This window comes from Symsagittifera roscoffensis, chromosome 3, assembly GCF_963678635.1.
Source record: "Symsagittifera roscoffensis chromosome 3, txSymRosc1.1, whole genome shotgun sequence".
Classification (NCBI taxonomy): domain Eukaryota; kingdom Metazoa; phylum Xenacoelomorpha; order Acoela; family Convolutidae; genus Symsagittifera; species Symsagittifera roscoffensis.
Genome location: NC_087064.1, coordinates 69,580,917 through 69,597,317, shown reverse-complemented (window position 1 = coordinate 69,597,317; position 16,401 = coordinate 69,580,917). Strand labels below are relative to the sequence as shown.

Sequence of the window (16,401 nt, the reverse complement as noted above, 5' to 3'; positions counted from 1 at the left end):
TAGGGGGCATCCGGAACAGCAAACGCTGTTCACTGATACGAGTAGTCTTGTTGCAATTTTTAATATCTGATAGCAGTCGATCTTTGCCTAAGCTTTGCCTCTTCGCCGGATAAACTCGCATTTGAAAAATAACTTGGTGAATTTTTTTTATTTATTCATAAGTTTTTCTTCAGAAATATAGGTAGTATTAAGATCTGTTGAGTGCTCCAATGATTTACGTGAGTATTCCGAAAATGATCCAAAAAAACTGTTTGAAAATAAAAAAATTAAATTGATTTAAGTTTCTCCATTATAATCATTTTTGGTAACAAATTGACGTTTTACATTCACCCATGACTGTTTCAACAGGAAAGATTTCATTAACATCTGTCGTTAGTTTTAATTGACGTCCAAAAGAATCAAATCGAAAGAGACAAATAGAAGTCTCGAATTCTCAAAATCGGAAAAGGTATTGGAATAGATAACTCAGTCAGAAGTTGTTTTTTGTTGCATAGTTTTTATCTATTTACTTTTCTAAGTTTAGTTTTATTTCGCTATTTCAATAGTTTGCATATTTGTTGCCTTTATTATTAGCTGCCTGTGGATGCAAATTGATTTGCTCTTTGTTGTTGAACAAAAATCTTTATTTTCGTTGTGCTTCAAATTTTCGAAGCAACTAACGAAGCTTCAAAAATTTTGATCGGGTTATTGTTCCGACTTTCGATACGAAAGTGACGAAATATTTGTGCTCGGGGTGGGTTTTTTTTTTCTTCAGACAAATTTCGACTTTTTAACTAGCCATTTTTGACGGAATTTTTTTTATATCATTCAAAAGGTATTGTTGTCCTGAGCTAAAATTTGAAAAGATATTTTACCTGTGATTATTTTTCGTAAAGTTATGAGGGTTTAAAGATTGCCATTTTGGCCATTTTGACCAATTTGGGACAATTAACACGCGATATAATTCGCGCTATTAACGCGTAAGAGGAGATTTAATCCGTCTTATAAATCGTTCCAAATTGGTTGAACGAAGCTTATTTGCCATAATTGATTTGTTACAAGGAACGAAATCTCTCTTTTTGTACTTTATATGGCGTGTGGGGGATGATTTTCATTAAAATTTTCAAATTTTCGAAAAATTTTTTTTCATTTTATTTTATTTCATTTAATTTTTTTATGTTATTACTGCTGCTCCATAAAACTTAAAAGGCAGTCGGAACATTCAGGGCTTCGCCCTGATACGAGCAGTCTTGTTTTTTCTCAAATCAGACCATTTTCATTAATCAAAATTTTCGAAAATCGGAAATTTTTTTTCTTCCTCAATGGGTGAATGACAAGCACGCGGGTTGAACTTGCAGGGGGGTTGATGGGTGAATATACTTTTTGGTTAAGTGAGAAGGTAACACAAGCTAACAACCAGTGAGACAACTAAATGGAAAGCAGTTTGACGGGTAACTAAGAAAGTGAACGCAAATTGGCATGAAAATTAGATACTCAGTCTGAAGCATTTGCTTAAAAGTTACCCAATATTTAATTTAGTTTGTTTTACGTTCTGACCTAACTGGCAATTAAGTTCACTGCCTAGATCAGACCCGTCTGCTTGTCATTTAACCGCGAATGAACATATGGACTGCTCGACTTCATATTCAGACATATATTTCAAACAAATTGATAAGTGGTTTTTAGTCTGCTAAGAGTTTGATTTATTACCCTTTCAAAAAAAATTCAACCGTGAGAAGCTGGAAAAGGCGGAGTTCCCCACAATTTTTCCTCATTTATTTGGGATATTTTGAACAGATGCAAGAAAAAAGTTAGGTGAGCCTACAAAAAAAAACCTTTAACCGGGGTAGAACTTTGACTTTTGTGAACAGTTCTTTTTGACAATCCGCTCTGCATGTGAATCTATTTCAGACAGTTTCGTTTTACCCACTGAATTTTTCATTGTTGCGTTTTACCCATTTACCAGTTCCCAGGAATTTCGGCTACAAATTTTCTGTGTGATATTTGCCGAGTTTTGTTGAATACAAAACTGCTCTATCCATGAACGTCCTGAATGCTTTGACTGCCCTTGAACACCTATAGAACAGTGTTCAACTTTGGAAATTAATAAAATTTAAAAAAAAAAACAATTCTCTTCTCAGTATTCTCTTCTCAGTTTTACGAATGACTCTCTCAAACTATTTAAAGAATAAAGTTTCTTATCATAAGTATATGGTAACGTATTAATTAGAACAACTAGAAAGCTTCAAACAAGACTAAATCTCCGTAGGATGAATTTAAAACCGAAAAATCAATAATAAATTCGTTCTCGGCAGCACAAAATTCATCGGCAATTCCGATAATTTTCATCCAAATTTTGCTGTAAAACAAGTTCATAAATTCACCAATCATCAGCTTCCAGCGACACAAATTGGCGCAAGCTAGCAACAAGAACCGGTTGGTAATGTCCTTCAGACAAATTGCTCTTTTTGGCGGTCAGTCTTAATCAAGGCTGAACCGAATTGGAACCAAAAACAGTTAAAATAAGATATAACCCCCTTTTTTAGTATATTAATAAATGGGCAGGAGGGGGACTCGAACCTACGTCATTGCAACATCCTCCCCCCCCCCCCTCTGAAGAAGAGAGAACCGGAGCGAGCCCCCCTGAAGAAGACAGAACCGGGGCGAGCTTAACGGTCGGCCGAGTGACTTCACGGGTTGCGGTCTTAACTAGGGCGGATCGGGCGCAACCGTCCTTTCCGTAGTAAAACTTGACGACTCGGGCAAGGGGGTATTACCTACGCGGACTATCCGGCTCAATCACCCACACGAAATCGCCTGTCTTAAGAGTGGAGTCAGATTGAGTGTGATATTCCTTTCCGTAGTAAAACTTGACGACTCGGGCAAAGGGGTAGTACCCACGCGGACTATCCGGCTCAATCACCCACACGAAATCGCCTGTCTTAAGAGTGGAGTCAGATTGAGTGTGATATTCAGCGAGGGAACAAATTCGCGAAGCCAACGAGACCAAATAGCGTTAGCATACGACTGCGCTCGCACGTACCTTTTCCTGTGGTTGAAGTGCTCCCCAGGTAAAAGCGAAGGAAAGCTTGTGGCATGTTGTCCAAGCAAAAAGTGGTTTCAGGTTAACGTTTCTAACTCACGTGAATCAGTACTAACGGGAGTGATTGGCCTCGAATTCAAAGTCTGCTCAACTAGGCAGAATGTTGTTCCTAACACCTCTTCGGTGACTCAGCTACTGCCTAGTATGTAGTAAAGCACGCGCTTCACGCTTCGGACGAGGCGCTCCCAGGAGCCGCCATGATGGGGTGCGCTTGGAGGGTCGAATTGCCAAGCAACACCTTTGTGTTCAAAAATGATCGGAGCCATGCCATTCCAGCTCTTGATGCAGGCAAGTATTTCCTTCTCCGGACCAACAAAGATCGTACCGTTATCCGACCAGATTGTGCTTAGCGTAGCACGACGCGCAATGAACCGTTTACTGCCCATGACTTAAGAACTAGTGTCCAGAGATGGTACAATCTCAAGGTGTACAGCCCTGGTGGTGAGGCAAGTGAAAAAAAATCCCCATCATTTTTCAGTGCTTCTGCGAACCGGAACGTAAAGCGGTCCAAAACAATCCACAACCGTATGATTAAAAGGTGGTTGCTTATATCCGAGTCGTTCGACAGGTAAATTGGACATAATAGGCTGGATGGTACTTGCTTTGCGTTTACGGCATGTTACACATTGATTTTCGTTAGACCGAAGTAGTCGACGCAACCCAAGTATTGCATATTTCATATTTAAAACGGAGAGTATGGAATCTAAACCTTGATGAAAACGCTTATGATGGAGGCTGCGGGCCAACAAACGAACTAGGGTATGTCGGTGGACGAGTAATATTGGGTGCTTAGTATCAAACTAGGTATCCACTAAGCGCACGATCCGTCCGGTGGAACGAATGATACCAGCGGGACCAACAAACGGAGAGCATGTGGCAATTTTACTACTATTCTTATTAAGTTTGCCAGCGGTGAGTGTTTTTAACTCAACGGGGAAGGATTCCAAAGATGAATCAGTTTGCTTTCTCCAATATCAAGTTCAGCGAGGTCGGTGATTCGTAAGTCTTTACCACGAAAATGCTTGTGTGAAGGCAGCATCCTCATCATAAAAGCGACTACTCTTTTTTATCTCGTAAAGAAACTGAACTTTTCCCAATTGAACCCATGTTCAGGATGTATGATGGATGTGACATCGGTGACGAAGGAAGATGATGTCTCCAAGCAATTATCAACATCACAAGAAGGACCCTTCAAACGAATTTTATTGATCACACGTTCGTCGGGTATAAACGGCCAGTCAGTAGTCTCGAGAATGCTCGGACCAATAACCCAGCTGCTATCCTTGAGGGCTTCCAAAAAAGTCCTCCGCGTGCCGGTATCAGCTGGATTATTGCCGCTCAGATTATGGTGCCACTTATCAATAGTGGTTGATTCGAGGATTTCGCCGACACGATTAGCGACGAATACAGGTAATTTTTCAGCGGAGTTTAGCCACTGCAACACTGTTGTACTATCTGTCCATATGGTTAATGCTGACAAAAAGGGCTGTCATTATGTCATCTTTCAGTCGTGTGGCGAGAAGAGCAGCTTGAAGCTCTAGCTTCGGTATAGATAGCGCTTACCTGGGCGCAACCCGAGCTTTGCCAAAGATAAAGGATATTTGAGTTTTGTGCGAACTCGATTCGCGCACGCAAAAACCCAACCGCACAGAAAACGTCCTGCGAGCTATCACCGAACATGTGGAGCTCAATTTGATCCACAGGCTCTGTGAAGTAACAACGGGGAATAGTCAATTGCCCTAAGAGAGGGAGACCGGAGTGCTACTCCAGAAATTTATCTCTTATCTCTTCCGGCAATTCATCGTCCCAACTTTGGACACTGATTTTCAAAATATCTTAAAGCAAAAGACGGGCTCCAACTGTGTAAGGCGCTACTAACCCAACAGGGTCAAACACAGAAAAGACGAAACTCAAGACGGTTCGTTGAGTTATTGCCTTTTCGAGAGGACGATCTACGCCTCTGCTAACAACCAATGTGTCTTTCACATGGTCCCAATTAAGACCTAAGACGTGCGCTGATTGTTCGGCACCGTTACAAATTTCCTTGATGGGTGAAGACGAGGTTTCGCAATCTTCGGGGTTCATTGCTGAAGTGATTTCATCAGCATTACTGACAAATTTAGTCAAATTAAATCCTCTCAATTTTAGTTACGAAACCAAATCGCGGCTAACTTTAATTGCATGGGTATTGTTCTGGAACGAATTCAAGTAATTGTCCATGTAAAATTTTTCATTTACGACTGAGGCGGCCTCAGGGTATGTGGACATATTATCAGTTGGTGTTTTTCGCAACGCAAAATTGGCGCACGTAGGCGAATCCCGTGCGCCGAATATATGGCGAGTGTACTGATGAACTACCACATCTGAAATGGTAACCTCCCGCCACAAAAAACGGAGTGAAATTTGATCGCGGACGAGGACTCCTACCTGGAGGAACATACCCTCTATATCCGCGGAGACGTACTTGTATTGACGGAATCGCAAAAGTACAAAAATTAAAGTTTGGAGTAGGTCCGGACCCACCAATAAGGACTTATTTAAGGATGTGCCGTGAAACTTAGAAGCCCCATTAAGGACTCGGCGCACCTTACCCGGCTTATTCGGATTTACGACGGGATGGGGCGGAAGATACCACTCGCGATCGGAACGCTTACGTGGATCATGCAGTTCGACGGTAACGACATAGCCTTTCCTAATGTTCTCTCTAATTGTGTCTGCGTATCTTTCGTGCAGTTCAGGGTCTTTACTGAACCTTCTCTCCAATGTTTTAAATTGGGCGAGTGACGAGTAATAGTTGTTTGGTAGACTGACATTACTATCAATCCAAAGCATAGGCACAAAACAATGTATCTTTCGCCATTGTGAACGGTTTCAGAATTTAGGATGGATAAAGCATGTTTATCCGCGGCGGAATGGGCATCGACTTGTTTGAAAGCACCATAAGATTCCAATTCAAACCAGGATTTTATCTGGTCGGTCAGAGAAGAATCTTCGACAACACACTTGAAGCACGAAAAAGTAGAAACAATGGACGGCTGCAACGGACCACTTATGACCCAACCTATCGGTAGGCGAACAGAATACGGTGAGTTTTTATCATCTCCCAAGATGAACTCAATGGGTCTAACGGCGTGGTAGTAGTCTTGTCTTATAATAACTTCAACATCCTCATGAGTATATTGAGTGGGCTTAATAGGTGCTAATTGTGGATATTTATTCTGCAAATCAGCAGTATTGATTAACTCGGAACCAATCCGAATATTTTCTTTAACATATGCACACAGAGAAAAATACAAAGTCATTATAATTTGGCTCGGAGGAAACTGTAAACTTGACCCTCTGAGTCTCAACGACGGTGGTTGAATTGAAACCACTAATTGACAAGTTAACGGGCTCCCTACTAAGGCGAGACGGTTAACGAGTGACGAAGACACCGAATAGTGAGTCGATGCACTATCACAAAGAACCAACGTCAGGAGACTGGTTACATCCGAGGATACACCAAGTGTTGCAATTGGCAACAACCCTTTAGATGATTCAATGTCAGGTTCATTACTAACAGCGGCATGGGTGGAAGTGTTTGTATTCTCCTTGGATTTGTTTGTTCAAGCCTTATTTGAGACATTTGAATTTTCCTTCCGAGTAAATATTTTTCGGCTCCATGGAGCAAGACATTATGTGTGCTATCGCACTCTGGCTTCGGGCATTTTTTTAGCTCAAGAACATTGCCGGAAACTATGATTGCCATTGAGGCAAGCGAAGCAAAATTTCTGTTCAACTACGTATTTTGCTTTGCTGAGTAGCATTTTTTTCCTTGAAAACGGCACAATTCCACAATGCGTGACTACCCTTACACAAATGGCACGGCGGAAACTTACAATTATCCTGTGCTTTACTAGTTACCTTGTTGTTTGCTGCACAAACTTTGGTGGTTTTTGCCTTAATTGGTTCCTCGTTTCTTGCCTCAGAGTTAAGTACACGTAATCTTTCATGCCCCTCGACCTTTTCTTTCAACCAGATATTAAAGTCTAAGAGTGTTGGTCCCTGCCAATTATGCCTAACTGTATGCCTTGACCAAGCTTCCTGGAGGTTAGGCGGAAGTTTAGTAACAGCTTGGTTTAACAGGTTAACACTCTTTAGATCATCGTTGAATGACAATGGTTTGAAAACTGCTACGAGGCCAGATATGGCAGAAGAGAAACTGATAAAATTTTCCGAATTGTGCATCTTAAGTGGTGGAAAGTTACTCAGCTTATTAAGATGCGCGCCAACAATAGCGTGTGGTTGCCCAAACTTCCGTTGCAAGGTGGCCAGTGCATCTTTGTACATAACACCACTATAACTAAATTCCGCAAATGCAGTTTTTGCTTTGCCTGTGACGAGTGTTTTTAAGTATGTCATTTTCGTATCATCTGTGAGAACAACGGAATCAACGGTGGACTTAAACTGACCAAACCATTCGTGCCAGTTTAAAGGGTTGCCGTCAAACTGGGCTAACTTCCACTCAGTAAGATGATCTTAGCGGCTATGCATTAATAATTCCGCCAGTTCAAGAGCGGAGAGAGGTCGATCCGATGAACAACCTTGGTTCGGATAAGTGGAAGACTGTGCATAGTCTTCGTTGACTGGCTGATAACCAGTATTAGTATAATTGAAAAAATGCGGAACATGTTGGGGATGAACTGGGGGACTATCGAAATACACAGTCCCACCACTAGTATACGGGGCGGCGGTGTTACACGGTGGGACAACAGTTGTCACATTTGAAAAATTCTTCCAGCATTGCAACACTAAACAGGCGTGACTATTGGAGTTTTAGCTGCCGATCGCCATAAGTTTGCACCACTTGTGTAATAATCGTTGATATTGGGTGACACAGTGAGCGGTACAAAGGGAACACTATGTTGCGTATGAACTGGCGCTGCTTGGCAATGAGGTGCCGAAAGGAAAACCGGCGGTGGGTTTACTCCAGAAGATTAGAAGTCACCACCAGCGAATGCAGGTGACAAAGAAACAAAAACCAGAACCGGGTTGTGCTTGAAATATTGGGACAGGTAGCGATTCCGGTTGCCCGTTAGCAAAACCAATATTAGTTATGTTTGAACTCATGGACTGTAAAGGAACATCAGACGGTGGTGGTAACACGTATGCACCAGACACGCGTGCACTAGAATGCATATTGTTAACTGGGACTGAAACAGTTGGAGCAGAAGCTTGCAATGGCAAAAGGCTTGCACTGCCAAATTGAGGCATAACCCGATGTCCATGACTATGGATTCCGGCGTCACTCAATGCTGTGTACCCATGGTTATGACCATTACTGGTGTGAATTGCATGAGCGAGTTTGGCGGAATTGGTCGGTTCTGACGAAATTGGTACAGGAGTGAAGGCCAGCAAATCTGGCGCACTAGCAACATCAGGAGGTGCTTGTGAACTAACAGAGTCTACCCAATCGTTAGTCCGATCGGTTGCTACTATTGAAATAGGTTGTTTTACTCTTGTCGAGTTACTTTCCGCTACCTTATTGGTAACCTCAGATGAACTGTCCTCAAGTTCAAACGCTTTCATTTCCATTTCAAATAGTTGCTTTTTATGACTTTCAGCTAATTGCTTTAGTTCCAGCTGACTTTGTTCGAACTTCAGATGGTTCGCTTGCTCTTTAAGCCTTATAGATATTCGATACTGCCTTTCCAGCTCCTCATGGCGTCGTTTTACTAAAGCTAACTCATGCCGTTTCTCACTTGATGACATAGTGCGAACAGTCGCCATATGACGAGTGGAAGCAGATTTATCAGAATTTTGTGAGTCAAGCTGTCTTATCCTTAGACTTATTAGAGACCTTAGACCTGTTTTCAGATACTGGTGCTTCTGAATCTCTTGTTTTGTGCGAGCATGAGGATGTCTCAGACCTAGTTTGTTGTAAATATCCCTTGCTCCCTGTAATGCCGGGTGCTGGGAATGACGAAGGTTCAAGGCTCATATTGTAACTCTGAGCTTCATGCATTACTTTATTGTTCATTTTGGTTACTTTCTTAAGCCAAAGGTCTTGCTGAGCAATGAATTTTTCAGGGTTTTCCGTTTTTCCCGCTAACCTAATTAATTGCTCATTGACGTCGACAGCCTTTTCCAAAGCAATTTTTCATTTGTAAACAGCATTATCATTTTTTCTGGCGCGACTATTATTCTCAATGTACTCAAGTAATAATGAGTGACCTTTAAGCAGCTCATTTTCTAGATTTAGACGAGTTTCAAATAACTTGCGTATCTTACTTTGGAATTTTGCGTCCACGTTTTTCACAAATTGACAATGTTTTACGGATGCTCACCAAAGAGAAAATAATTAATAAAATGAGATAATGTTTTGGTACGTGATTAAATCTGCATTAATTTATCAATGTTAGATACAAGATGGGGGAACTTGACGTCTCAAAGCTTCTGCCTAGAGCCTATTTTTTATAGCTTTTCGAGCTTTGAGTGGTAAGCGGTTCCGCTTCTTACGAGTCTTAAGGATGTTAACATTAGGGCTATAACGCCTTAGAAGGAAGAGAGTCTTTAACTCAAGAAAATGAGGGTAGTGAAGCTCTTTGTACTTCTCAATTAGTACCTGGTCTTTAGCGTTACGCTTAGAGATAAAGTCTTTGACGACGTTCAGAACGAAAATACCTGTTGAAACTAATTTTTCTCTATATACTCGGTTCCGTTCCGTCTACAGTATACGATCGCACAAATATTTGTCCTATACGTTAATAACAAATTGATATGTTGCTCATTACTGAGCTTGGGATTATTGTTGCTGTGGTGCCTACTTATCGAGTTATTAATGACGTCGTGCCAAATTACAAGGTCGTTACGGTGCGACAAGCAGTGATGAAGGTAGTACTGTATTGTTTTCTGAGAGTCCCTAGCGTTAAAGTTCAAATTTAAACCTGGCTTTGTAAAGCAAGTAACTTTGACGCGCTTCTGGGACGGAGCGGGAAGTTTTCGGAGCGCGTGATCTGAGGAAATAGCTCCTAGAAGGAATACCATAAACTTAAGGGACCTATGCGATGGCTGCGTTACGCTTTAGTACCAATGGGGTTGGAAAATTAAGTAGGTCGGTTGAACTCCAACAACACGCACGGAGGAGTAAACCTGAGGATGAAAAAATTCAACTTAACTCATTTAATATAACCGTACCTGACCACTTAACATTACTGTCGCGCAACGAAGTCAATAATCGGAAGGACTAAAACGGCTTTGGTTTACTTGAAGCAAACTGGCTTTAAGTTTCACCAAAGGTGGGTGGGGGTCAGGCAAATTGGTTAAGTTCCAACAACACACTCGGAAAAGACCTGGGGATGAAAAATTTCAACTTAATTTGCCTGATATTTCGCTACCAGACCACTTCACAAAAGATTGGTGTCATGTTACAGCACAGTTTCGCAGAATTCTGGGGATGTTTTGAGAATTTTTGGCAATTTTTTTAAACTTTTTTTCCCAAAATTTTTCGAAAAATTTTGATCAGCGGGTTCGAGTCATAAACCACTACAAAACTAGTCCAGTACCTCTTGTCTATGTTCCGATTTCACGGATTAATATTCCGTTCACATTTATCCAAAATTTTTTGGTATCGAGAAAAAATGTCAAGTAAATTGTCTAAGTAACGAATGTAAGATATTTCAGTTCAACGGAACTGTCCAAAAATTTTGAGTTTTGAGAAAAATTACCGGGGGCTAGTTTGCGGGTAAGTTTTGAACATATTGTACATCGTATATAAACTTATAGGACAAATAGAATGTTTCACAAAACTAATCGATTCTTACTGTTTTAGAGATTGGGCGGTCACTGGTTTCGGGTTGTCAAGCCTTCGGTCAGTCGCAGAGAAATCACTACTCTAACTTACACAAAGCCTTTGCAGTTGAATTGTACTCGCACAACACGTCTACTGATGTCTTGGAATTTTTATCACTACAGTCCTAGTCCAAACACGTTTAATCACACTCTTAGTCAACCACTTGAGGTGTTTTCCAGACATCTGTTCAAAAACAGTTCAGCAATATAATACACTGTCAATTTCACATTGCTACTTGCGTAATTTTTACTTGCAGTTGCCGATGAACTAAAATCTCTCTTTGAGGGTCCTTGCTAGTCACTGCCGAACAGTTGGGATCCTGGTCCACCTTGCGGTCCTCCCTTTGAGCTATTCAGAGGCAGCATGGAGAGGTACTGGCGAAAGATAAATTAGCGACTGAAGTTATAAATGTTTCGAGCTCATTCGCGACGTCTCGGATGAATATTTGCTTAGCAGTGTCGCGTTTCTGTCCGTCAGTCGGATTGCGTGTCCCTTGTGTCGCAATACAAAACACGGTCCCTTGTGGGGCGCCAAAATGTGCAAGCTAAATCTCCGTAGGATGAATTTAAAACCAAAAAATCAATTTTAAATTCGTATTCTCGGCAATACAAAATTCATCGGCAATATTGATAGCTTTCATCCAAAATTTGCTGTAAAACAAGTTCATAAAATCACGAATCATCGGCTTCCAACGTGACAAATTGGCGCAAGCTAGCTGCAAGAACCGGTCGGTAATGTCCTTGTGACAAATTGCTCTTTTTGGCGGTCAGTCTTAATCATGGCTGAACCGAATTAGAAAATAAAAAAGAACTTAAAATTGGATATAACCCCCTTTTTTAGTATATTAATACATAGGCAGGAGGACGACTCAAACCTACAGCATGTGAGGCTACTGCTACTATGTCTAGCTTTTGTTCCGACTGTTCCATAGTTCGTATCGAATAAGTTTCGGTAAAACAAAATTTTGAAAACCCATACAATTTAGTAAATTCCGTCTTAGAAATCGTTCCAAATTGGTTGAAAGAAACTTATTTGCCATAATTGATTTAGTAATAGGAGTGATAGTTATCACTTTGTTTGTTATAGTGACAATTCCGTTCACTTTGTATGTTACAGTGATAATTTCGCTGTGCATGTGAATCTATTTCAGACAGTTTTGTTTTACACACTGAGTTTTTCATTGTTGCGTTTTACCCATTTACCATTTCCCAGTAATTTTCTGTTGTATATTTGCCGAGTATTGTTGAGTACAGAACTGCTCTGTCCAAGAACGTCCTGAATGCTTTGACTGCCCTTGAACACTTGTGTCATGTTACAGCACAGTTTCGCAGAATTCTGGGGATGTTTTGAGGATTTTTTGGCAATTTTTTTAAACTTTTTTTCCCAAAATTTTTCGAAAAATTTTGATCAGCGGGTTCGAGTCATAAACCACTACAAAACTAGTCCAGTACCTCTTGTCTATGTTCCGATTTCACGGATTAATATTCCGTTCACATTTATCCAAAATTTTTTGGTATCGAGAAAAAAATGTCAAGTAAATTGTCTAAGTAACGAATGTAAGATATTTCAGTTCAACGGAACTGTCCAAAAATTTTGAGTTTTGAGAAAAATTACCGGGGGCTAGTTTGCGGGTAAATTTTGAACATATTGTACATCGTATATAAACTTATAGGACAAATAGAATGTTTCACAAAACTAATCGATTCTTACAGTTTTAGAGATCGGGCGGTCACTGGTTTCGGGTTGTCAAGCCCTCGGTCAGTCGCAGAGAAAATGTTCAGCAATCACTACTCTAACTTACACAAAGCCTTTGCAGTTGAATTGTACTCGCACAAAACGTCTACTGTTGTCTTGGAATTTTTATCACTACAGTCCTAGTCTAAACACGGTTAATCACACTCTTAGTCAACCACTTGAGGTGTTTTCCAGACATCTGTTCAAAAACAGTTCAGCAATATAATACACTGTCAATTTCACATTGCTACTTGCGTAATTTTTACTTGCAGTTGCCGATGAACTAAAATCTCTCTTTGAGGGTCCTTGCTAGTCACTGCCGAACAGTTGGGATCCTGGTCCACCTTGCGGTCCTCCCTTTGAGCTATTCAGAAGCAGCATGGAGAGGTACTAGCGAAAGATAAATTAGCGACTGAAGTTATAAATGTTTCGAGCTCATTCGCGACGTCTCGGATGAATATTTGCTTAGCAGTGTCGCGTTTCTGTCCGTCAGTCGGATCGCGTGTCCCTTGTGTCGCAATACAAAACACGGTCCCTTGTGGGGCGCCAAAATGTGCAAGCTAAATCTCCGTAGGATGAATTTAAAACCAAAAAATCAATTTTAAATTCGTATTCTCGGCAATACAAAATTCATCGGCAATATTGATAGCTTTCATCCAAAAGTTGCTGTAAAACAAGTTCATAAATTCACGAATCATCGGCTTCTAACGTGACAAATTGGCGCAAGCTAGCTGCAAGAACCGGTCGGTAATGTCCTTGTGACAAATTGCTCTTTTCGGCGGTCAGTCTTAATCATGGCTGAACCGAATTAGAAAATAAAAAAGAACTTAAAATTGGATATAACCCCCTTTTTTAGTATATTAATACATAGGCAGGAGGACGACTCAAACCTACAGCATGTGAGGCTACTGCTACTATGTCTAGCTTTTGTTCCGACTGTTCCATAGTTCGTATCGAATAAGTTTCGGTAAAAGAAAATTTTGAAAACCCATACAATTTAGTAAATATCAAAGTGTAATACGAAATTAATATGACCAATTAGCTATCCTCAATTCAATTGGAACACTTCTGTTGTGCGGGATAATTCGCCACTCATAAATAATTTGCGTTACGCTCTCAGCAACATGAATAAACTTTTCAAAGCGCACATAATTTAGTCCCAAACATGGCAAAATTGGCGAACTTAATAAAAAAAATTCGGGGATGAAATATCTTGTTACATTTGAACTCAGAAAGTCAATATTTTCAATGGGCTATAAAAAAATTTAGTTGAAAATTATTGTTTCTTGAAAGTTTGTTGATGAAAGTTGACTGAATAAAAAAAGTTCCGAGCATAAACATTCAGTTTACTTCGAAAGTCGGAAAAATTAATTCTGAACAATTTCCGAGCAGGGTTAAATTACCACTAACGCGTTAATAGAATGGTTTACATCGCAACTTAAATATCACAAGTTGGCCAAACTGGCAATTTTGCAAAAACTAATCTCGAGTTGATTAGTTTTTTTCAAAAATCGAGCTTAAGACATCAATTGCTTTGAGATAATATTAAAAATGCCGCCAGATGGGCCATTTAAAAACTCATGAGAGACTTTTTGCCAAGAGAGAAAAAACACACCCCGAACACAAATATTCAGCACTCTATTCCACATTTGGAACATCTGGAAAAGTCATCATTTAGTCTACGGAAAGTGAAACTTTACGACATTTTTTATTGCTCGGACTTTCGTAAAAAATCTAACGGAATATTTGTGCTCGGTTTTTTTTCTTCAGACAAAATTCGACTTTTTAACTAGCCATTTTTGACGGAATTTTTTAAGTATCATTCAAAAGAGTTTATTGTCCCGAGCTTGAGTTTGAAAAGATATTTCACCTGTGATCATTTTTTGTAAAATTATGGGGGTTTAAATATTGCTATTTTGGCCAATTTGGGAAAATTAACGCGCGATCTGTTTCGCGCTATATACGCGTAAGCGGAGATTTATTCCGTCTTAGAAATCGTTCCAAAATGGTTGAAAGAAGCTTATTTGCCATAATTGATTTAGTAATAGAGGTGAAAGCTATCACTTTGTATGTTATAGTGGCAATTCCGTTCATTTTGTATGTTACAGTGATAATTTTGCTGTGCATGTGAATCTATTTCAGACAGTTTTGTTTTACACACTGAGTTTTTCATTGTTGCGTTTTACCCATTTACCTTTTCCCAGTAATTCCGGCTACAAATTTTCTGTTGTATATTTGCCGAGTATTGTTGAGTACAGAACTGCTCTATCCAAGAACGTCCCGAATGCTTTGACTGCCCTTGAACACCTATAGAATAGTGTTCAATTTTGGAAATTGATAAAATTTACAAAAACAAGTATTTTCTTCTTAGTTTTCAAAAATTTTATGAATGACTCTCTCAAACTGTTTAATGATTAAAGTTTTCAAAGCGGAACATGAATAAACTTTCCAAAGCGCACATAATTTAGTCCAGAACATGGCAAAATTGGCAAACTTTATAAAAAATAACCGGAAGTGAAAAATAATTTTACGTTTGAATTCAAGAAGTCAATGTTTTTAATGGGATTTTAAAAAAATTTGTTGATAACTATTGTTTTGATCGATGAAAATTGACTGAATAAAAATAAACACCGAGCATAAACATTCCGTTTTCTTCGAAAGTCGAAAAAGTGTTTTTTGAACAATTTCTGAGCAGGGTTAAATTGCCGCTAACGCGTTAATAGAACGGTTGACATTGCAACTTAATAATCACAAATTGGCCAAACTGACAATTTTTCAAATCTCTTAGTTTTGCAAAAATTAATCGCGAGTTAATTCTTTTTTTTAAAATTCGAGCCTAGGACATCAATAGCTTAGAAATAATATTAAAAATGCCGTCAGATGGGCCACTTAAAAACTCAAGAGAGAATTTTTGCCAAAAGAAAAAAACACACCCTGAACACAACTATTCAGTCACTATATTCTACAGTTGGGACATCTGGAAAAATCATCGTTCAGTCTACGGAAAGTGGAACCGTAGACTTTCGTAAAGAATCTAACGGAAGATTCGTGCTCGGTTTTTTTTTCTTCAGACAAAATTCGACTTTTTAACTAGCCATTTTTGACAAAACGTTTTAATATCATTCAAAAGATTTTGATGTCCTGAGCTTGAGTTTGAAAAGATATTTTACCTGTGATCATTTTTTGTAAAGTTACGGTGGATTAAATATTGCCATTTTGGCCAATTTGGGACAATTAACATGCGATATATTTTGCGCTATTAACGCGTAAGCGGAGATTTAATCCGTCCTAGAAATCGTTCCAAATCGGCTGAAAGAAGCTTATTTGCCATAATTGATTTGTTAATAGGAGTGAAAGCTATCACTTTGTATGTTATATGGCGCCTGAGGGGATGCTTTTTGCAAAAACAAATCTCAAGTTTTAGAAGAAAAAAATCTCATTAAAATCTTTATAATGTTTATTAAAATTAATTTCTTCATAGTTATTACTGCTTCATAGATCTTAAAAGGCAGTCGGAATATCAGGGCTAGGCCTTGAAACAAGCAAGCTTGTTCGGTTTTTGAAAAATGTCAGATGCCATTACGACTTTTTTGTATCTACAAATTGATTTGAATATCTTGATTTATGGCAGTAGAAAATAGGTTTCGGTTTGTGAAAGATGACAAACTCTTTTGTTGAAAAAAGTGGGGAAAATAGAAAAAAAGCGAGTTTATTGTGACTTTTTGTGAGCGTAATTTTTATTTCATTGAACTTT

At 39.4% G+C, this 16,401-nt stretch overlaps 1 protein-coding gene across 1 annotated transcript in view; it reads left to right on the top strand.

Moving 5' to 3' along the window:
* The first annotated feature begins 366 nt into the window (after positions 1-366).
* LOC134841478 (uncharacterized) overlaps positions 367-16,401 on the top strand; it is a 55,523-nt gene continuing 39,488 nt past the window's right edge. The window contains exon 1 of the mRNA XM_063857497.1: positions 367-448. The gene's annotated coding sequence lies outside the window, so the exon portion shown is untranslated. The remainder of the gene's footprint in view (positions 449-16,401) is intronic.